We start from the raw sequence: 13,530 nt of genomic DNA on the forward strand, positions 1-13,530 counted from the left end.
TTATCTGGAGAGTTTTTCCGTGAAATACAAAGGGAGAAAGAAGCCAGAATAAAAATTCGAAATAAATATATTGACAGAATTCAAAGAAAAGATAATAGATTTGGTCATGTTCCCAGCATCCTCACTCTGCGGGGCGGGGGAGGGGCACAGCTTGTCCAGTCAGAGCTGTTTGGTTATAGATTAATAATTCAAGGTACAAATGGTTCGGGACAAATTAGAGAAAACATAAACCACAATATTCAACAAACTGAAGTTCAAAGGTTTCTGGAATTTGCTAATGTTCTTGGTCATACATTTTTTAAAAGTGATGACACAATACGGATTTTTTGAACTTTGCCACACAAATAGCAAGTTGATTTTTGCTTGAATCACATTAAAGCATTGTGCAACTATTATAAAAAGGGAGGGAGGAAACCAAATGGAAAAGTTAGAAAGTGCCAAGTGTCAAGTTGCTAACAATTGAAGAATAATCTAGCAATTCTACTGTAGAAAATGTGCTTCTAGTTTATATTCTGCATGGCGCCGTGGTTAAGAGCATGGCTCTGGGCTCACTCTGTGGACCCCCATCTGGCTCTGACACTTATTAGCTCCATGGTCTGGGGCAGGTGACTAAGCTCGATTCATGGGAATGTCCTTTAAGCCCCATATGCTATGCCAGGCACTCTCCAACTTATTCTCCACATTGTAGAGAGAATATTATCTTTACAATACAAATAAGGTCATGTCACACCCCTTCTTAAAAACCCTTAATGCTTTTGCATAAAGATGAAGACCAAAATTCTTAACGTAGCCCACAGGCTGAGCATGCTCTCATTCTGCCTACCTCCCAGTCTGTTCCTGTGACCCTCTCCTCCTTGTCTCTTTGCTCCAGCCATGCTGGACATCTCTGATTCCTTCCATACGCCATACTTGTTCCTCCTCAGGATCTTTGCATCTGCTCTTCCATCTATCTAGAACCCCCTTCCCCTTCCTCTTCCCTAACTCGTCTGTTTGAGTTCAGTTTAACCGTCAAGTCCTCAGGGAGCATCCTTTGACCTTCTAGACTTTTCTGTACTGGTCCTTTATTGCATGTACCCAGGTGGACTCTCACAGTGAAGTTTTTAATTAGTGGTTATTGTCTGCTCTCTGATGGGTCCCCTGAAGACAGGGGTGGCACCTGACTCGTGTGCTACCTCCCCAGCACTTAGCACAGAGCTTTGCACATGCTGAGCACTCAGTAACCACTCGGAGTGAATGGAATGCAGGCGTCAAGGTCTCAGCTGGTCCATGTCCTCCCCTGTGAATGCTGGAATAACACTATCTCTCTTTGTAAGTGTTTTGTTGACCATGCAAGACCATACACGAGTAAGGCATGATTATAACTTTTAGATATCCTTTAGGGTGATTTCAACTGCAAGTGACCAGAAATTTAACTCATATTGGCTTATGCTAAAAAAAAAAAAAAAAAAGAATTTTTTGAATTGTGAATAGATCAGGTAACAGAGGCAGGATTCAGATACTGAACTGGCATCATCAGAATTCTCTCCCTCTCTCTGCCTGCTTCTGCTTTCCCCTCTGTTTTCCTGTGTCCTGTCATCAGCCAGCCTCTCCCAATGCAATGGTCAGCAGCAGAAGATGCGGGTTATACTGTATTATACCAGTCCAGCTCCCCCAGGGGACAGAGGGCATTTCTTTTCTATGGCTCCAGCAAAGGTCCCTGGAAAATTCTGTTGGGTTCCTCTTGATAATATGACCTCTCTGTTATGGACTGAATATTTGTACCCTCCCCCCCCAAATTCATATGTTGAAACACTACCCCCCAATGTGATGGTATAAGGAAGTAAGGCCTTCGGGAGGTGATTAGGGTTAGATGAGGTCGTGAGGGTGGAGCCCTCATGAATGGGATTAGTGCCCTTCTAAGAGTCATAGAGAGCTTGCCTCCTCTCTGCTCTTGGCCATGTGAGGAGACAAGGAGAAGTTGGCAACCCGCAACCCAGAAGAGAACTCTTATGGGAACTTGATCACACTGACACCTTGATCTTGGACTTCCAGCCTCCAGAACTGTGAGAAATAAAGTCTGTTATTTATAAGCCATCCAGTCTATGGAATTGTGTTACAGCAGCTGGAACTGACACTCTTTGAGCCAATCTCTTTGGAGAGAGGGCTATGCACTGATTGATTGGCCGGGGCTGGGTCACATGACACCTTTGGTGCTTGGAGATGAGATTCTTCACTCGAAACGGAACTCCATAGGCTGAAAAGAGGGAAGTTGGATTCTACAAAAGAAAAGTGGAATGTTACCAGCAAGAGCCAAAATAGATGCAGATTGGAAAAAGCAGTCAGCATCTTCTATGAAGATTAACCAGTTCACTTGAAGGATTTCTGGCCCCCATCTCCTCACTTGTATCCTACTTTGTGAGTGCCCTGAGTTCTGTCTTCTCTCTCATATGATGGATAGTCAATGCACATCATATTCCACAACGATCTTCACATCAAAGTGGCATTACTTGGGCAGGTCTTGCTCATAGTCAGGAAGATGGAGGCAGGGGAGGTATTTAAGAGAAAGCTAAAGGGGTCCTTCAGTCCTTTATGTATTAAAGCAGGTAGGATCAGACTTATCATAATCTTCTCACACATCTGAACGCTCATGAAAGATAGAGTAAACCCTATAAGACAAAAAGTACCCAGGTCCTCAAGCTTTGGGGTTTCCAGGAAATAAGCATTTTAGGTAACTCACTCGTATTAATAAAAACAAGAAATATCAGCAAGCATCATTTGAGAGTTGAGTGACATTCATTAGCAGTGTGATACTGGCACATGTGGAAGACATAGATGGACAGCTGACCCACTCCCTGTTCAATGTCCCTTTTCCCAGAGACCTTCCAGTATGGCACTTGGGATTCTTCAGGCAGGAGGAAGTTCTGGCCAATGAGATGTAAGAAAAAGTCACTGAGTGGGGCTTCTGGAGGTGCAGCAGCTGTCTTGTGATCCTAAAGAAGAAAAGACATACAAAGTCTTTATCTTCAAATCAGAGCATCTTTGTTTCTCCGTTGCTTTAGTATTTCCAAGCTGGCTTAATTAGCTTTCAAGCTGAAACATATCAATAACGGCCACCAGTGTGACATAATAAAACAGATTCACACACCACCTTCTGGCTCTTTCTCTGTTTTCTTAATTTGGTGGCACCCTTTCTTTCAGAGTGTGGAGTGATCATCTAAAAAAAAAATATTTGCCCAACCCAAATTCTCTAATTTTGTAATGTAGTTAAAAACTTATCGTCACTGCTGTTTGGATCCTGAGTCTTTAAAAAATGTTTTATGGTAATCAGAGGAAACTTGCCTGTGAAATTTTGTTAAATTTCTTGGAAGTTCACTTTGTTTTGGAAATTGCCAAGTTGTATTAAAATATCTTAAGAAGACTGTGCTTGGTGTTTTCCTTAGCCATCTCCAGTGATCGAATTTTCATTGTTGAAGTCAAAAGATAAAAGAGACCTCTATTTCTAGTTGTAAAAGTGTGTATTTGTTTGTTTGCTGTTGAAATGGCCAGTCTGCTGCTCGGTCGGGATGTCTCAGCGACGGTCTCAACAAACCCTGAATGTATCAGCACCTCTCTGATAGGTGCTCGCATGTCTATGAGGCAAACAGAGGTTCTAGAAAAGGACAAAACATTGACTTTCTGAGTTCAGTTGTGAAACAGCAAGACTGAACTTCACCAAGAGGACATTTTGAAGTGGAGGTGCTTGCTGCCTCATGTGAGCTATTCATATATTTCTTTCAAGAACAGAATCATAGGACATTGACGGGAGGGATACCATTGCTGGAAGAAAAAAATAGAACATTGATGGTAAGTAACAATTTAAAGGCTGTTTCATCCAAAGCCCTCATTTTACAGGAATGACCCTGAAGCCCAGAATGGGGAAATGGCCTGGCCAAGGTCACACAGCTATGTAGTAACAGAGCTGGGAGTAACACTCAGGTCCCTGAGATTTGCTGTTATTCAATCCCACCTTAATGGCAGTGATCAAAGGACATAGTTTCTCTCACACATAAAGAAATAACTTGGCTTTAAAAAAAGTTGGTTAGGTGACTAGTGAAGTATGTCTACCATGCAGCGGTGTCCTTAGTCAACCGCTACAGCCTGTTCATGCTCATGCTTTTATTTCTGCGTGACAAGTGCTCATTTGAATGCACAAGTGAACACACATACCCTGTGGAAAGATCATTAACTGAGCTGTGGTGGGGCCCATAGGGAGTAAACCACACGTTTGTGTGTGTACTGCTGGCAATGATGGTATGAATGAGCTCACTGCCCATCTTAGGGTTATGGGTTCCAAACACACAATCCCTCTCTTAGAGAGTCCCCCATCTGTATTAGAAACAAAATCTATACGTGCAGAATGACTGATTATCTATCTATCTATCATCTATCTATCTATCTATCCATCTATCTATCTATCTATCTATCTATCTATCTATCATCTATCTATGTATCTATCATCTACCTATCTATCTATCATCTATTATCTACCTCGGATAAATGTGTTGTGTGTGAGTGTACGTATCATGATAAAGACATACTCGTACATTTCCTTATCAGAGTGTTTCATTTACCAAGAATCTTGCAAAAGCAAACAGGCCTCCAGTTTTATTTTTTTCCCAGTTACGACCTTCTGCATCAAATTTGGGTTTTGTAGGGTTTAACAAATCACATTGCAAACTACTGCTCATTCTGACATTTAAATATGAGTGAAATTCAATTAAAATGAACACAGCAAACAACTTTAAAGAGGAAAGGAAGCTATTAAAAGAGAATCCAGTGGCCTATGTGGAAAGAACCGATCCTATCAGCGTGCTGGGGCCTCAGATTGTGTTTACTTTTGACTTGTTTTTGTGCCATTTGAACTGCCCTCCACAAGCTCCTTCTATAGCAGCCGGGTGAGCCCTTGCCCATGTTGGTCCCACCAAGCTGAAGCCTTTCCGATTCCTGGCACCCACTGGCAAGCACCGCTGCCACAGGTGAGTTGGAGTCAAGCCACGAAATTTTAGCATCTAGTTAAAATCAGAGCCTAGGTTCAGAATTTCTCTCCAAATTCTGAAAATTAAAAAGGCAAAGCAACAATAACATCAACAAACAGCCCAAAGCAAATGCTGCAAGTTCTCTTTGTGCTAATTTTGTACCAATATCAAACTCTTAACCTTCTGAATGTACAAAGAGGTTTTTATTTGAAATCCAAGGAACAAATGACCTCTTCAAATTCATAATGAGGTATGCATTGAATGGAACACGGCCCAAGGTGAGTCATTCATTAATCATAAACAAAACAGCCCCTGATCAAGGACACATCAGAACACACTGTAAAAAGGGCCCGGGTTGCCCAATCCCTTTATTTAATATTAACTACATTATGTTTTTCATGTGAGTTCTGAGAAGGTGCTTTTCTCACTTTCTTTGTAGCCAGCCCAGTGTGAATGGATAATTACTTCCCTTAACGCTGTTTCCCCTGAAGGGTAACCCTGTTCAACAAGACGGCGACCCAATCTCGCCTCTCCTGGGGGGAGGGGCCATCCGTAGCTGCAGACTTTTAGCTGGAATCCTTCAAGCATAAAAACATCCGCCAACAGGAATATTTCACATGACATGAATAATATTTGTGATTAATAACAGCTAACCAGAGAAGCACAATCCAAGAAATACATTATTAGCTTATTACAGATATCTGATATGCTAATTATCTTCAAAAATTTCATAGATGATGACTGTTTTCGTAGAAATTTAAGCAGGGGAAGAGGAAATTTAAACTTTTATGTAAGTTGGAAACAAAGCATTGGGGTGATTGGACTTTAGAAGACCTGGGAATCGTATTTGGGATTTAATTCTGTCCAATGAGAAGGAAATTAAATAATGAGAATGGAAATCAGTGTGAGATTGAAATTTGAGTCAAGGAGAACTTGCGGTCAGCTCAGGAGCTCTTCCTTACCTTTCTTGACAAAAGGCTCCCAGCGTTGCAGCGGGCGGGTAACACGATGCGGTTTGGCAAGAGTCACCTGGGTGCCTTTCGTGGGTGTGTGTGTTGCTGCTTTCCTTAGACCCAAAGGATTTGCTCCTGGATCCCAGCATTCCCAGCGGAGCTCTTTTCCCATTTGCTCTGGCCTCACCCATGTCCCAACCAGACTCAACAGTATGTGTAACTGGGCCAAACTAGCTTAGGCGCTGTCATTGACACATCACAGAACGTAATGCTGTAGGGGGCCCAAGAGCTCACACAGCTACCTAGGGGAGGAGCCCGGAGTAAACCCTCCGGGAACAGCTGAGTTCCAGAAAGTGTCAGTAAGTCGCCCAAGATCCCAAAGGTGATAGAATTCTGGCTGTAGAGTCTGCTGCCTGCTGCGGGAACAGTGAACCACTGTCACTTTGGACTGTTTGCTTAACCACAAGTGTTCTCAATCTCACCTTCCGGAAGTTTACAATAAAGAGAGACATTTTGATGTTGACGGCAAACAAAATAGGTTGAAAACATGTCTCAGTTAGACTGTAAATTAGGAGAGATAGACTCTCCAGCAGGGAAATAGCCCATCTCTGGCCTCCTTCCTGCAGTCTCACTGCCAGGATGATGCGTCCCCCGTGTCTCTCTCCAGCATCCCCTAAACTGGACTGGGTTATCTTTGTATTCTCAATTCTGGAAGAAAAGAAATTAGGTCACAGTGGGGCTACTGCTCAGGGTTCTGTCGGCAAGACACCCTTCAGGCCTCCAAGACTGGACATAGGTAGTCTGCGGGTCACGATGCCCCTCCCTGGAAAACCAGAGAATCTGCTTTAAACAACGAGTTTGTCACAGCAAACCAAGGATCAAGGCAGAGCACCCCATCTGCAACAGAAGTCCCATGAGGATGGAGACCTTGGCTCCGTCATTCACTGCTGTCTCCCCGGGATCTAGAACTGGCCCCAATCAGACACTTATTTATTAAAAGAACCACTGATTTGAACATTTTTTAGCACCTACCACATGTCAGACTTGTAGCAACTCTAACAGGAGACGAAGCCGCACCCTCAATGAGTTCTTAGTCGATTACAGACAGAAGACAAGGTGGACCCCGTGAATTCATGTTTAAGAGAGTGGCCTCCTGGGTCAGGGAGCCTGGATCAGTTGCTTGATTGCCATTTGCTGGCCGGGTGACCTTTGACAAGCTACCTAACATCTCTGGGTTCCATTTTCTCAATTGTCAAAGGGGGAGACTCACAATCCTTACACACATAGAGGATTGCGTGAGGCTTTGAAATCACAGCCAGAAGCTTCAGCACAGAGCAGGGCCCACTGTTAAGTGCTGGATGTATGTTAGCTGCTATTAATATTATCATTATCATCACTGTTGTTTCCCTCTATTTTCCTGTTAGCATTTCTGGGTAAGCATTCTGAGTGATATCTGGAACACACACAAAGACCATCTGCATGTCTATATCCATCTCCCTCCTAAGGGCTTGCAATTCTATTACAGGGTATACTCATCAACTCTCTCAAATGTCTCAAGAGTAGAAAAACAAGAAGGAAATTGCTATTTTCCTTTTTTTCCTCCTTTCAAATGAGCAGTTTCCAGCTCAAACCCTGCACATAGTAGGTGTGTTCCAGACATTTCAGGGAACCCAGGTGCATCAGGAAACTTAGGGTCAGTAAAAGAGCTTTGTCACTTTGAGCAAGGGAACTGAGGCCAACCCTGAAGGTTCCTCTGCTTCGAGAGGGGCAGCTGGGAGCACAGAGGAAGTCAGCTCGATGACTGCTTAGTTGCCGCCAAAGCTGTAATCGCTGTTGCCTGCACCAGCGTGCGTGTTGTAGGCAGCTTTGATTGAAAAGTTAATCAGTAGGCTGAGTTTCTATCAATAAAGAGGAGAGAGATTGATTTAAATACTTGATGAAAAATTTTTTAAAGCCCTAAGCCCCAAATACCTTAAACTGTAGAGAGAGACTGAATGCAGAGACAAGGAAAGATGAGCTGTGGCAGGTTTTCATCAGAACAATAAACTTTTCAAGAGGAAGGTGTCTTGGGAGCAGGAGTTCAGTCTTGACCTGGAACTTCAGAAGGAAGATGGGTCAGAGAAGGATGAGAGTTGCCAAGTGGGTGGGTGTGTGTTTGTGGGTACAGGATGGACCAGCGCGATGCTGGTGACTTCCTGACACCCCCACCCGCATCCCAAGACAGTCTGAGGCCTGAGAGGACGTAGACGAGCTGTGCTCTCCTGCAGCAGCTCACAGAAGAGTGAACAGCCCGAGAGGAACGACAGCTGGGCAGTCAGTGGCGGGACGAGCTTTGGGGGTCGAAGCGGTTTGTCAAGGCTTCCTGAAGAAGAGCTACTTGAGTGAGGCCATGAAAAATGGGCATTTTAGAGCCGAAGTACCATTCAAGTCATCAGGCACAACCCTTTAGCTGATGATTTGGAAAAAGGACAAACATGCCAGGTGGTAGAAAACAAACAAATGAAATGGAATGTTTCTTCTCAATCCCCATTGTGTCCCCGGGATGGCTATATGGGCCTTCAATAACCCAGTGGTGATGGAATAATAACAATAATTGCCATTTATTAAGTGCTTACCATGAGCAGGCCCCGTGCTCGGGACTGTTCAGGCAGTCTCTCATTTACTCTTCCCATCCCCCTTGTGAGGGCACTAATTTAACTGCATTTTATCTTATAGATGAGAAAACTGAGCTTCAGGAGAGGAGAGTAACTTGTCCAGGGTCACAGAGCTGGCAAAGTGTGCAGCTGGGGTTGAAAGCTCATTCATTCACCCCCTGCACTGCTTGAAGGCCATTTCAGTATATTGCAACTCTGCTCAGAAGCAGAACAGGAAAACAAGTTTCTAACAGATAACAGAGCTGATTTACCCAGTGACGTAAATTCACGTCAAGTTCCTAGGACAGTGCCTAACACAGCTCAATACATCTTAACAGAGATTCATTTTTACTATTAAAATATCTTCTATAGAGTATAGAAGAAAATAGGTACTCAATAAATGGCAGGTGGTATTATAATGACTGATATTACTAACACATGAGCTTTATTCCCCATTGCCTTCTCCTGTAGATTCAATGTCCTTTCACCCTTGGCTATTTCCCTCCCATTCCTTGCACCGAATGCACCTTTGGGGCTCCATGCCCTTGATAGAGCTGTTCCTTAGCCAGGGGTGCCATTTCTTCATTTTTTGCCCATCGGAAAAACTGCTGCACTGCCCAGCTCAAGACCTGCGCTCCCCTGGTGTTTCTCCTGACCACCCCCCTTAACATCCTCATTTGCCCCTGTAATCTGAATGCCTCCTCCTTGGTGAGGGCTCCAGGCTTTGATGACACTTTGATTAGCCCTTATTAATTTTTCTTGCATCATTCTGAGACATAAACATGATTATTTCTCCCAATTCAACTCTGAGCTCCTTGAAGTCTGGAGGGTGCTTGCTAAAATTTACGCTCTCTCCCTCCTCGCCCTTCACCCTGCCCGGCCTCTAGAACTGTGATTGGCGCCCAGTAGGCACTCAGTGATCGACGTGAATTACAGATTATTTCTGAGAATCCCACCTTAGAATCTGAATGCTTTCTATAGAGAGGTGGTTGCTCAATAAACTGTTGCTGGATGTTGAATCCTCACCAGGGATATGCTGATCAGAGAACTGGATCTGCCCTTTAGAGGGACGGGGATACGCTTTGAACAGGAATGACTGGCAGAAAGAGAGGGACAAGGGAAAGCGGCGCAGGTTGGGGATTGAGAGCAATGCTGTGGATACGAAATAGGATTGTTGAGATATTGGCCCTCAAACAATCATTACCGTAGAAACTAGAACCAGGGCTGGGTAGGCATCTGCCTAGCTTGCTAGACGGTTATCCTGGGTTGGTTGGGGAACATCCTGTAGTAAATGCATCAAATCTCACTCCTTGTCCCCAGGGGAGCTGTCAGAGTCACACATTCCATCAGGCACTTCAGTGACCTCCAAATCACTGCGCGACAAAAGCATCTTTTGATTGATTCAGCAACTCCCAAACAGGAAAGACCTGGCTGTCACAGCACAGGAGCCAGCAATTAGCAATGAGAAGAAACTCAGAGGCTGGGAGTTTGGATTCTGGCACGGAGGATAAAGCCAAAAAAGAGCTCTTGATCCAAACACCCAAACATCCTGGCCCGTGACCTTACTCATAGCTAGGAGTGAAATAGAGTATGAGAGCCATCTATGAGAATAGTGATATTAGTATCAGAATTAACAGATACCCATTGAGCACTTCTCAGGGTTAGGTATTGCACATATACTTAGAATTAATTTAATTTAATCCTTAAAACAGCTCCATGGATAGGGAATACTATTTCCGTTTTATAGAGGAGAAAATGGAAGTTCAGACAAGTTAAGCACGTTGCCCGGTGTCAAACAGCAGGGAAGAGGTGACCCATGGATTTGGAGCCAGGTCTTTCTGGTCCCAGCACATGAGCATCCGCACGTTTGGACGTGCTCTGTTGAGGAGCAGCCTTGGTTGGCGATCTGGTTGTACGAAGAGGACTCAAGTTTGAGGACAGACAAAAACTTACCCAGTGAATCCTTGCTTGTGAAGCACAATCTTTTCCTTTTTTTCCTCCCAGATAAAGTACCTGCTTCCCTCTCTATAGCTAAGTGTGCAATGACCATCTGCATAACATTCGGTTTCAAAATGTTAGGCGCAAGGTAATTACAGTTTACCCACTGGCCATATTTAATTTTTCCAATGTGTTTTTATTCATTTCCCCCCTTCTAGGGCCTTTCCTCGTGTATTTTTTTCCAAAATAGAAAAATTCTTAGTCATTAATCTAGCACTAAAGTAATTATTATTACAGATATTATTTTTTAACCGGAAAGATTTAGTAGCATTAAAGAAGATTTTGGATAAAAAATGACCAGAGCAAATACCCAACCACTCTAGTATAATTCTATTCATTTCTTACACGTTATCTTGGACAATTTGACTAAAGAGCTAGGTTTTCACGTAGGCGTTATGTACACAAACTTTTTTTGTATATCTTCCATAGATTTATGTAAAATTTTTAATGTTAAGAAAGAATTCCATCATATTGAGTTTCCCAATTTCCCAGTGATTCTCCATTTCCTTAGATATTTAGGTTGAGTCTACTTTTTGGGTATTGTAGCTAACACTGTGATAATTATCTTTCACGAACACTTCTCTTCAGTTTCCTAAAGCAGGAATTTATTTTCCCAAACTACTTTGATGTATCTTTCCCATCTAATTTTAAAAAGCTGGCAAAGGACACTTGAATTTGCTGACAAACTATTTTAAGCCATTTTGGGGTTCTTTTTACTGAACCAACATCACTGTGCACCCAGATGGCATGATCCTTGAGTCATCATTGCCCTCGCCCAGTGGTGACGATGAGCTGCACAAGGCGGAATCCGTGCGGGGACTTCATGAACCCAGCCTGTCTGTGGGAGGGTCAACAGCGCATGTGTTAACTGTGGCTGGTGCCTGGTGGTTCATAGGCACTAGCACTGAGCACGGTGCTCCACACATAGTAGGCCCACAGTCAATTTTATTGAATGCTTGTGTGACCTCCTTCATTCTCAGAGTACCTTCTAGGTTGTTCTAACGATTAGTCCCATTTTACAGATGAGAGCACTAAGACTTAGAGTCACATGGATAGTAAATTGTGATGCTAATTTAAATCCAGTTCTGCCTGTTCCCAGAGTTTTTCTCTCTTTCTTAAAAAAATAAAAGTACTCAAGCCTGCTGTCTTCGCCATGCCACTGCGCTGCTCTTAGCTGGCAGTGCATCTGCATATTTTCTTCTTTTTTATCTCATCTCATTTCTGGGAGTCCTTCAGAGATTCCAAAATAATCGAAAACAAGGTTTTATTCTGTTTTTGTCTCTAGTCTTTAAAAAGAGATGGAGGGACCAGGACAACTAGTGTATTAAGCTGCCTGGTGTCGACAAGGCAGGCCTGGCATAGACGTATTCATTGAACAAATACTTCACAAGCTCCTACCTGTGCCTGGCATGGGGCTGGCATACAGGCAGATGAAATCCTATCAAGATCTCCAGTGAAGGCAGAGTGGAATGAAGCAAACAGTAAGTGAACAATAATGACTGAGCATGACGAGTACTCCAAAGACAGTAAACGGGATGCTGAGATATGGGTGACAAGACGGGGTGAGACGGACCCAATCTCAACACGTTGATCAGTTACTGCTCTCCTTACTCGCAGAGGTGAAATCTCTGTTGGAACTTTATTCCGATTTTGGCGTGTTCTAAGGTGCCAATTCTCTTTTGCTTTTTTAGTTTAAAAGCTGAAATGACAAGTGACCTCTCAAGTACTCATGGAACCCTAATACTGGCTTAAGACCTGACCAAGTCAGTTTTTCATGCCCTTCTTTTTAGACCAGAGTTTTTCAATCTCAGCACTATTGAGATTTTTGTGCCAGATAACCCTTTTCGTGAGGAGCTGTCCTGTGCACTGTAGGATGTTTAGCAGCATCCCTGGGCTCTACCGACTAGATGCCAGTAGCACCCTCCCTCCATAGTCTTGACACAAAATGTCCCCTTGGGGCAAAATTGCCCTTGATGGAGAATTATTGCTCTAGACTTATAGATGATAACATTTTTTATGTCATGGATAATTTCCAGAATCTGACAAAATCCAGGAAATAATAATTGATATTAAGTTCTTTCTATGTGCCGCATATTCTCTTAACTGCTTTACACACATTATCTCATTTTATTTTCCCAGCGCTCAAATGAGGAAGGTATTGTTGCCACCTCCTTAAGGGCTAAGATCACATAGTCAGTCAGTAGCAGAGACCAGGAGTGAAGCTAAGCCTGTGTGACCCACAGCCATGGTTGGAGAAACAGCTGGAGTTCTCCAGCACCATGGATGCGTGTACGGGCATCATTGAGTCATCTAAATCAGCACCTGTCACATTTTACAATGTATCTCGATTACTTGGGGATCTTCCTTAAGGGCTGATTCTGATTCTGCAGGTCTAAGGGTGGAACCTGAGATTCTGCTTGTCCAAGAAGCTCCCAGGTCACACCGATGCTGCTGGCCCATGGACCACACGCTGAATTTCACGGCCCTGGAGCAGCAGTTCTGAAGACTTTCTGGATTACAGATTCGGCCAAGAATCTGGAAAGTTATCCACATCTGCCCAGAAAGCTGCAATCATGCAAATAAACCTAAAAGCCCAGGTTAAGATCTCTAGCTCTCTCTAGAACCACGTTTAACACTTCCCTGCCAAACAGATGGATCTCATCTGTTTCAGCAGATTTCTGATAAAGCGGAATTCCAAATGCCGCTTTGGCTTACCTCATTCCAACCATTTCAAAACAGTCTGAGAGTCCTTGTAGGGCCCACATTGCATCTTTCTTATCCTAGCACAAGCTCATTACCTCCATCATTGCCCTGTGTAGAGACAGAGAAGCTGGGCATCCTTATCAAAGCATTGGCCTCAAATCCAACCCACCACTTTCTTATTTTCCCCGTCTTAGAAAATTCTTCAAGTCCTGCATGGCGTCTTTCCATAATAATGCCTGCTTCCCACCC

The sequence above is a fragment of the Equus przewalskii genome, chromosome 3 (assembly GCF_037783145.1).
Source record: "Equus przewalskii isolate Varuska chromosome 3, EquPr2, whole genome shotgun sequence".
Classification (NCBI taxonomy): Eukaryota; Metazoa; Chordata; class Mammalia; order Perissodactyla; family Equidae; genus Equus; species Equus przewalskii.